The following is a 10,041-nucleotide window of genomic DNA, read 5'->3' as shown; positions in this document are numbered from 1 at the left end:
CTGAGAAGGACCTATCATTTCTTTTAACCAGTTACTAATTGACAATGGGAAACTGCCTCCTATCCAAGGACTTGTTAAGTTCAATAGTTTGTTTGTTTGTTTTTAAGAGGGGCCTTTGTCATATAGTTTATCTGGATGCTTAGAAAGCATAACAAGCAGCTCATCCTTACCTGCATGTTTATTAACAACTTCAAAATGCTAAATCTCTGTTGACGCTGCCCCATTAATGTTTACCCACATAGCCAGTAATTTTGAAATTCAGAACAGCTTCTGGAACCAGATTCAGGTTCACAAATCACTGCTGGAGATCTGCTAATTACTGCCATTACACAAGTACTGGGGCTGATTTTAATGACAGACTGTAAGCTTACTACTAATAGATCTTCAATTTCAGTTTATTTGGAATGAAAATCATCTCAACCTACAAATTTGCTACTTTTTAATTTGTCAATTTGTTACAGCAGGGAGGTGAAATACTACTGCCAAGGAAATCCCTAGTAAAAGTCCTCCAGGCTTTCAAGAGCTTTGAAAACATAGTAACATAGTAGATGACGGCAGAAAAAGACCTGCACGGTCCATCCAGTCTGCCCAACAAGACAACTCATGTGTGCTACTTTTGTGTATACCCTACTTTGATTTGTACCTGTGCTCTTCAGGGCACAGACCGTATAAGTCTGCCCAGCACTAGCCCCGCTTCCCAACCACCAGCCCAGCCTCCCAACCACCGGCTCTGGCACAGACCGTATAAGTCTGCCCAGCACTATCCCTGCCTCCCAACCTCCAGTCCCACCTCCCACCACTGGCTCTGGCACAGACCGTATAAGTCTGCCCCGCACTAGCCCCGCTTCCCAACCACCAGCCCCGCCTCCCACCACCGGCTCTGGCACAGACCGTATAAGTCTGCCCAGCGCTATCCCTGCCTCCCAACCTCCAGTCCCGCCTCCCACCACTGGCTCTGGCACAGACCGTATAAGTCTGCCCAGCACTAGCCCCGCTTCCCAACCACCAGCCCCGCCTCCCACCACCGGCTCTGGCACAGACCGTATTAAGTCTGCCCAGCGCTATCCCTGCCTCCCAACCTCCAGTCCCGCCTCCCACCACTGGCTCTGGCACAGACCGTATAAGTCTGCCCCGCACTGTCCCCGCCTCCCAACCTCCAGCCCTGCCTCCCACTACCGGCTCTGCTATCCAATCTCGGTTAAGCTCCTGAGGATCCTTTCCTTCTGAACAGGATTCCTTTATGTTTATCCCACGCATGTTTGAATTCCGTGGTTTGGATGACTTGCTTTACAGGTTTACGGAATGATAACCAATCTATGCCACTTAAGTGTACTTTTTATAATGTAATTTGCTTTCTAGATGCAACTACATTAAACCAACAAAAAAAGGGGGGGGGGGTAGTCTTCAAGATCACATATTCCCAAATCAACTAGAATTTCATGTAAAACATGAATTGTAGAACAAAACAGCAAAGTCAACTAAAAAATGGACGATGCTCCACCTAAAAAAACCCCCACTTTATTGATCGATGAACAAGACTCTTACAGCTTAATTTGTTTACTAATATGTACTTTGAGGTTTCATCAGGCTGAACTCCTAAACTTTAAAATTGTTTGGAGATAGCAAGTATTTATAACATGTGAACAAACTGGCCATGAGCAAATCAGAGTGGCATCTGCAGGAAGCATCACCCCTAATACTTAATGTTAAGTGAGTAGATGAGGCCAGTATGGTTGCATGCAAATTAGCTCAGTACAGTCAGGATTTAAAGAGAACCCCAAAATTATGCAAATAAGCTTTATACCGAAATGTCATGTGATTTGGTTTGACTTGGCTTTCAGAGCAATGAAAACACGTCATGGACTCATGCCCCCCACTCAGTGATATGTCTCCAGGAATGGCACAGTCTCCCTGGACTTGTACTTACCAAACTGTAGTTGGCCATGACGCCACAAACATGGTTTCTCTTGCTAACACTTTAAGAAGACACCATACAGATCAGGCAACCCAACCTCCCACCCTAGAGTTACTGACCTTGTGCCAGAGCAGTCATGCTCACACACAACTAGTGAGCAGCCCTTGTGCAAATAAGCAGTTCTACTGCATTTTTAACATCTGTATTCATTACTTTCTTTGATAATTGAATCCTAGAGTGTAAATAATTAAAATGCAGTCACCTTTATATAGAAGCACTTCATGAGATACACATTGTTGATTTAATGTGCACAATTATTTTCTTTTAATGCACACTTCTCTTAAGCACAAATTCTGATTTACTGTGGTTGGTCCTTAATAACCACTGAATACAAATTCATACCTAATAGCATAAATATTTCTATCTTGTAACTTCAATGTCTTGATTTATGTCATTTAGTTATTCAAATCTGAATTACACTGCACAGTAAATAAAAAAAAAAGTCTGAAGAGCACTGAACATTAATATTCTGAAGGTGGCAATTTCAGATACCTGTTAAGTACATTAAGAGATTATGGTTCTAGTTCACCAAGGGACCCCATTACAAAGCAGTGGTAAGCCCACCGCGGGCCCAGGGCGCCAGTGGTAGTTCCATCCCCAGCATGCAGCATTTCTAAATCACTAGCGGAAATATTTGAGAAATATTTCCACAGGGGATTACCTGGCGATAATCAGGCAGCACCTGGTGCTGGCCAGTTACCCAGAAGGACCAGACTGAAGTCACAGATGTTAACAGTCAAAAACGATGATTTATTAAGACCCTACACGGTCCGTGTTTCGGCCAAGAGGCCTTCTTCAGGGGTCTAAAACAAAGATATAAATGCAAATATAAAATAAAAATGAAATGCTTGTTCCATATATGGTGCGATGTGTAAAGTTAAAAAGTGACATAAATGTAAATGACAAAAGTTACATATGATAGCAAGCAGATTATGCAAATGAATAATAAACACATATGTATAACATCAATAGTTGCAAGATACATACTAAAAATTTGGTAAATGCAAGTATCACCATTTATCGCTTATGCTTGCATTTACCAAATTTTATGTCCGTTTTTATTATCATTACATCTTGCCTTTAATTATTAGTATATATATGTTTACATATATGTTTTATTTTCATTTTAATTAATGTTTATGCTGAGTTTATAATAAATTGTTGTTGTTTTTAAGTTGCCTTCAATATGTATCTTGCAACTATTGATGTTATACATATGTGTTTATTATTCATTTGGATAATCTGCTTGCTATCATATGTAACTTTTGTCATTTACATTTGTCACTTTTTAACTTTACACATCGCACCATATATGGAAAAAGCGTTTCATTTTTAGTTTTATTTATATTTGCATTTATATCTTTGTTTTAGATCCCTGAAGAAGGCCTCTTGGCCGAAACACGGACCGTGTAGGGTCTTAATAAATCATTTTTGACTGTTAACATCTGTGACTTCAGTCTGGTCCTTCTGAATATCTTCCGCTTGACTTGTTGTTTCCTTGTGTGTTTTTGCGGGAGTATTGGACTCTCTTTGTTGTTCGCTGGCCAGTTACCCCCATCCTGCAGAAGAATGCTCATGGTTGTCCACTCCTTCAGGCATGGGGTGATATCTCACATATTCCGCATATACTGGCGTACACACGAACTTCTGTGCTGGCAGGCTGCTGTTGGTACATCTCACGGATCCTGGATACATGCTGTTTTCTCTACCCAAAGGATAGTTCCTAGACCCAATTTTCATAGCTGGACTATATTTTGTCGGGGCATTCTGCTGCTTGGTTTATTGTATGTCTTTCACACTGATTCTCTCTAGTTCTGACTACATGGCCATGCGGTAAGTGCAATCTTACCGCATGGCCATTTCTTTTTTTTTGGCCTTTTTACCCGCTGCGGTAAAAAAAAGGCCTTAAAAATGGCCGCCACTGCTGGCGCAGGGCCCTTTTACTGCAGCTCAGTAAAAGCACCCCAAAAGTGTTTTCACCCATTCACCTACAGATTTGGGAGCGCTAAATTGGCTAATGAGCTGTTAACCATCAATAATTTAGATGCCAACCAATTCCTGATGTTAATTAGCATCAATTAGGATTTGCACTTACATCTAGCTGCACACTATTCTATAAAGCTGGGTGCCTAAATATCATAGCGTGCAACCCAAAAGGAACATGGGCGTCCCAAGAGTTATGTTTGGTGCTATAGAATATTGGATTCCCATGCCTAACCTGGGTGCCAGGATATACACCAGATTTCAGGAGGGTGTAAGTCTGGTGCCCAAAGTTGGATATAGGAACTGGTGTTATGCGTTATTTTAAAAAGGACGCATGAAGATGGGCACCCTTTTGGGACACTTTGACCCCCAACAGCCCGGAGCCAGATACTGAACCTATAATCCTAGATGCTGCTGCTCACGCTGCCTCTGCTTGTTATTGGACATAGAAGGGGAGGGAGGGGGATAAGGAATGGGGAGGAGGAGGGGAGTAGTCTTGGGGGGGGGAATAAAAAGATAAAATACAAATATGATGGTATGTCAACAGTAATTGTGGAAACAATTATGCAATGTGAAATGTAACAGCTGATTGGCTGAACTTTAATAAAAATGATTGAAACAAAAAAGGACGCATACTTAACACCGTTCTTTTTCAGTGCCCATTTTTGAATGCCATTTATAGAATTTACCCCTGTGTCTCCAGAGGAAATACACGCTCCAAAGCAGTGCACATAAGAGAGAAATCAACTTCAGAAAGATGTATTTACCAGGCGTGCACATGTCTGTAGGCAGTAACCTCTTGCACTTTTCCCTCCCTGGGTTTGGACACAAAACTGTGTTGTCCAGCTCTGTTCATCTTTGTTTCCATGTTCTCAGGTGGCGTAATACAGAGAAGCAATGAAACATGACAGGCAGCCACCCAAGGAGCAGCTACGCAGCCGATAGGCCACTGCTCTTGGGGCAATCTTCATGTCACTGACAGAATGGCTGATTCTAGATGTGCAGGTTTATAACAGAAAACAAAATACCACTCTCCTTTCAAACTTCACTCGGCATTTAGTACACTTCTAACACTCCAGCCATATACAATATTTTTTCCCTGTATTCTCTGTCCTGCACCAGGTACTTTCATCTAGAAAATAGAAAAATATATTGCTTGATATACAGACACTTATTTCCTGTACTTGGCCTCACCTGTTATTAATTTATTTTTATTTTATCATATTTTTTCTATTTTTTCAATTTTGCAGTTTTTGTTTTATTTTTTCATTTTTACTTTTATTTTTAATTTTAATTTTTATTTTTTACATCACATTATTTTTAATTTAATTTGTTAGTTTTCCTCATTTTTATTCAGATATTTTTCAGTCATTTTTTCTTTTTCTTGTTCTCATTGTTACTTTTTATTTTCATGCAGTTTATGCTTTTCACTCCTTGTGCATTCAGGAGGCGCTTTGTATACGTCATTTTGAAGGTAGGTTATAATTGTGTAGTGTCTATATACGTCTGTTTTTAAGGTGGTTTAGTTATTTTGATCTATTTATCCTTTATTAGTAAGGAATTCTCATTGATTTATTGATTATAATTCAAAGATGTAACTTGAACATGGGTAAATCCTGAATTATATCACATTATTATATCTGGATATGCTCTCAGTGTTTACGGGTATCTGGATGTCTGATTTAGCACTATTTAATTTTAGAAAATTTTTCTACATTGTCAGGTTGTGAGAACACTTCTAGATTTAATGATGTAATTGGGGCATGGGTACATTTTGAATTATATTATATCATCATATTTATGTGTGTCCTCATATTTTTATATTGGCCTTTATGAGTATCTGGTTGTTTGATATAGCACTCTTTATTCTCAATCTAATTTCCTTTTCCTACAGTGTCATGTTTCTAATATACTTCAGATATTATTTTTTAAATGAGTATTTTTAGATGTTTTTAACCTTGTTTTGTAATTAAATTGTATATTTTTATTATTTTTATTTGTATTTTTATATGCGCATTTACATATAGTTTAAGAGTTTATGTATGCTGACCTGTAATGTCTTGTTTGATTTTAGACCCCTGAAGAAGGCCAGTTGGCTGAAACACGGACCGTGTAGGGTCCTAATAAACTTCTTTGGTGCTCTTATTCTGAATGGTTTTTTCTGGTCTGTTTTGATTTTTCTTCCACTCTTTTTGTTGTTCTATTAATTTATTTTCTCCTGTGGATTTCTGCTCTGATCACAGCTTATCCAGTGCATGCAGATAAAGGACTGTCATAAGAAACATTGTGTAATCATCTCAAGGAACGAAAGGAGTGTGTGTGTTCCTCCTTAGGCAGCACTGCAAAGACTCCATTCACATGCAAATATTTTGCAGTTCACAATAGAAAACACAATTTTTCTTCCAGGAAGGGGAACAGAAGTTTGTGTTCTAAGGTTGCACACAACATACGCCGACTTTCTTTCGAAAGACGAATAGATCAATAATATCTAGTCAGAGGAGGACATGATACATCACAGTTACAGCGAGACCATCCAGCAGGCTAACAGGAGGATCCTACCCTTATGTGAATGGCAAAGGGATACTGCTGAAGTGAGGCTAATGATTATCAGATTCTACTGCACTGTGGAGCTTAGCCATCAGACAGACATGGTCCAGATACATGAACTCTGGTTCTGAACTGAAAAGAACCCAAAGAGCCTCTCATATTTTCAAAGCTGGATAGCCCAAACAGTTCTTATGGTACGAACTGGCTGTACGACATCCTGTTTTGTTGATTAATGCAATAATTTATTGTTTTTAATTGATGTTTATTTTTGTGTGTCTTTGTGTCAGACCCCTGATGCAGGCGGTTGTACGCCGAAACACGGCCCGTGTCGGGTCTTTGTCATATTAAAGGACTGCATTTTTCTCAATCCTGAAGGCCCAGTATTTGCTTTTTTTTGTTTGCCTGGTTGTATTTGTATGCTGTTTTCCCTCGCTTCTGTGACTGTATATGCCAACAGTGAATGAAGGCAGCTTTTGTACGTACTATTCACACTTTTAAAATAAGATGGACATTTTCCACAGCTATGAGAAATGTAGAAAATGTAATTGTATTTGTTGAAAGGCAGAAGGTTCACATTTTCATTCACGGCCTCTCCTTATTCCTTCACCTTCTCAGATTTAAGGAAGAATGCAATGCTCAAATCAACAGGACACCCTTAAAGCAGAGTTTCCCAAACTCCAAAAAAACACCTGGGTGGGTTCTCCATAGGTGCTTTGCTATTCTGCACCACAAAAAGATTAATAAGTACTGCCTCACAGAGCAGAATACCATTGAAATCCTGTATTACGTTACACTCCTGAAATGTTATCACCACTTCTTTAAAACAAACTTTGGGAATGTCTGTTTATAATTGGAAACTACTTCTCTCTGTACACAGAATGGGCAAACCAGGCGCAGCAGTGCATTATTCCTTGGGAGGGGGTTAAAATCTTACTGGAGATTGGGTGGCGACGCTAGTAATTGGCAAGCAAAACCGGTGCTTGGCAGACTTCTACGGTTTATGCCCTGATCGTGATTGAATAGATACGGACGGGATTGAGTGTAAATTTTACGGGGCTTCGACGTTAGCTTCAGAACTTTTTAGTATAAGAAAAGTGCTGGGCAGACTTATACGGTCTGTGCTCTGAGAATGGCAAGGACAAATCAAACTCTGGTATACATATAAAGTATCGCATACCACGTAAAATGAGTTTATCTTGTTGGGCAGACTGGATGGACCGTACAGGTCTTTATCTGCCGACACTTACTATGACTAGGAGCCCTCTTCAGCAAAGGGGTTTGCATATGCAATGAATGGGATGAAGTCCCTAATATTCATGTCACCTTAAAGTCACGGTCCACCGTGTCCCAGGTTTGGTTAGCTCAGTTAAATACTGCTCCTCTGTAGCTTAATGCTACTATTAGTTGATGCTCGAACATTTACAGACAGTTTTTCGTTCAAACAAGAAGCCAAATGCTTTACAAATTAATTTTAAACGTACAAACAGCCACGTATGAAGTAGAAAGCACAGACTTACTGACGTTTTGGTATAAGATCCGTATGACAATTTCTTAAAGAGAGAGAAGGGCAAGAAGTGGGGAAAGGGACAGTGCACCTTACTCAAGTTCTCACAGAGCAGCAGCAGCCAAAGGGAACCAAAGTCTTATCACAGTCAGTGGGAGAAGCTGAAAGCAAACTGATCAACTCCCAAGAGCACCCCGACTCCTGGATCTTAAACCGTGCTTCGATCTGCTGAGCCCAGAAGGCAGGTGCACCGTTTCAGAGACATCTTTACTGCATCACAGTTGGCCAAAGAGAAACAAACATTCTTCCTGGTCATAAGCTACTTACAGTGGTTCCCAAACCTGATCCTGGAGGCACCCCAAGCCAGTCAGGTTTTCAGGATATTCACAATGAATATTCATGAGAGAGATTTGTATGAGGTGGAGGCAGTGCATGCAAATCTGTGTCATGAATACTGATTGTGGATATCCTGAAAACCTGCCTGGCTGGGATGCCTCCAGGACCAGGTTTGGGACCCACTGAGCTACTTACATATTCAGGAACAGCTGTAAATACAGACGAATGAGAAGGAAATAATACACATACAAATAAAAAAAAGAAAATACATTCCTTTTCATAATGTCTCTTTAATTCACCTCAATATATATTCAATATATACACGTGTAACAAGTAGTTACTTGTAGGCAGTCTTTAGAAGACTAATATTCTCTCCCCTAAGAAGCAAGCCCAATCCTGACGAAGAGCATGCCACCGAGCATTTTTTTTTATACAACTAATAGTACAAACCGATAAATAAACAAAGAACTTTCTAAAAACCTAACTTTATGTCTTTAACCTGATTGTTTTTCTTACAACGTTTCCATTGTCTAGACTTTTGCCTAAAAGTGAGTAAACTTGGGCTGTTTTTTTCCAAGTGACATTGTTCTAGGGTCTCCCTCTAAGATCAGTGCTCTGCGCGCCTGCGGTCACAGGTCGCTCAAGTTTTGTCTGTAGTTCTTTTATGTACACTTAGAGGCAAAGAGAGAGGGCACTTTTGGTATACCTGCAGCTAAGAAACAGAAAAGCTTCAAACAAGAACGTCAAAGCATCCCTCCATTGACAAAAAATCCATGTGGAAAAATGGTACTTTGGGATTCTAGGTCAGTACCTGCTCCATTGGTTCCAGCTCACATTAGCACACATTTCTAGTTTTGAAATTAAAATCAGAACAACCAAAATAAAAAAAAAACCACTTTGTCCACTCTTACTTTACTACGTGTATTAATTATTTTTTGAAACAGGAGAAGAAAAATGACGCTCACCGTATTCACAACAATAAGCTGGTCTTTTACCTACTGGAATATCAAACAAAATAAAACATGGAAAAGAAAATAAGATGATACGTTTTTTATTGGACATAACTTAATACATTTCTTGATTAGCTTTCGAAGGTCGCCCTTCTTCCTCAGATCGGAAATAAGCAAATGTGCTAGCTGACAGTGTATATAAGTGAAAACATTCAAGCATTACTATGACAGTCTGACAGGGTGGGAGGAGGGGGGTGGGTAGGAAGTATGCATGGGGACATCAAAGCATATCATTGATATTCTAACAGGGTGGGTGTGGATAGGATCTGGGGTTCCTAACCCATTATAAACCATAAAGCTGTATGTCTCTGTTGATCACCCTCCCCTCACCTATCCACACCCATCCTGTTAGAATATCAATGATATGCTTTGATGTCCCCATGCATACTTCCTACCCACCCCCCTCCTCCCACCCTGTCAGACTGTCATAGTAATGCTTGAATGTTTTCACTTATATACACTGTCAGCTAGCACATTTGTTTATTTCCGATCTGACGAAGAAGGGCAACCTTCGAAAGCTAATCAAGAAATGTATTAAGTTATGTCCAATAAAAAAGGTATCATCTTATTTTCTTTTCCATGTTTTATTTTGTTTGATTTCTATTGATAACCTTAAGAGTGGACTAACACGGCTACCACACCTCTCTACTACTGGAATGAAAGATTTTTTTTTTCCATTTATAAAA

The sequence above is a fragment of the Microcaecilia unicolor genome, chromosome 7 (assembly GCF_901765095.1).
Source record: "Microcaecilia unicolor chromosome 7, aMicUni1.1, whole genome shotgun sequence".
Taxonomy (NCBI): Eukaryota; Metazoa; Chordata; class Amphibia; order Gymnophiona; family Siphonopidae; genus Microcaecilia; species Microcaecilia unicolor.
This window is presented reverse-complemented; position numbering follows the sequence as displayed.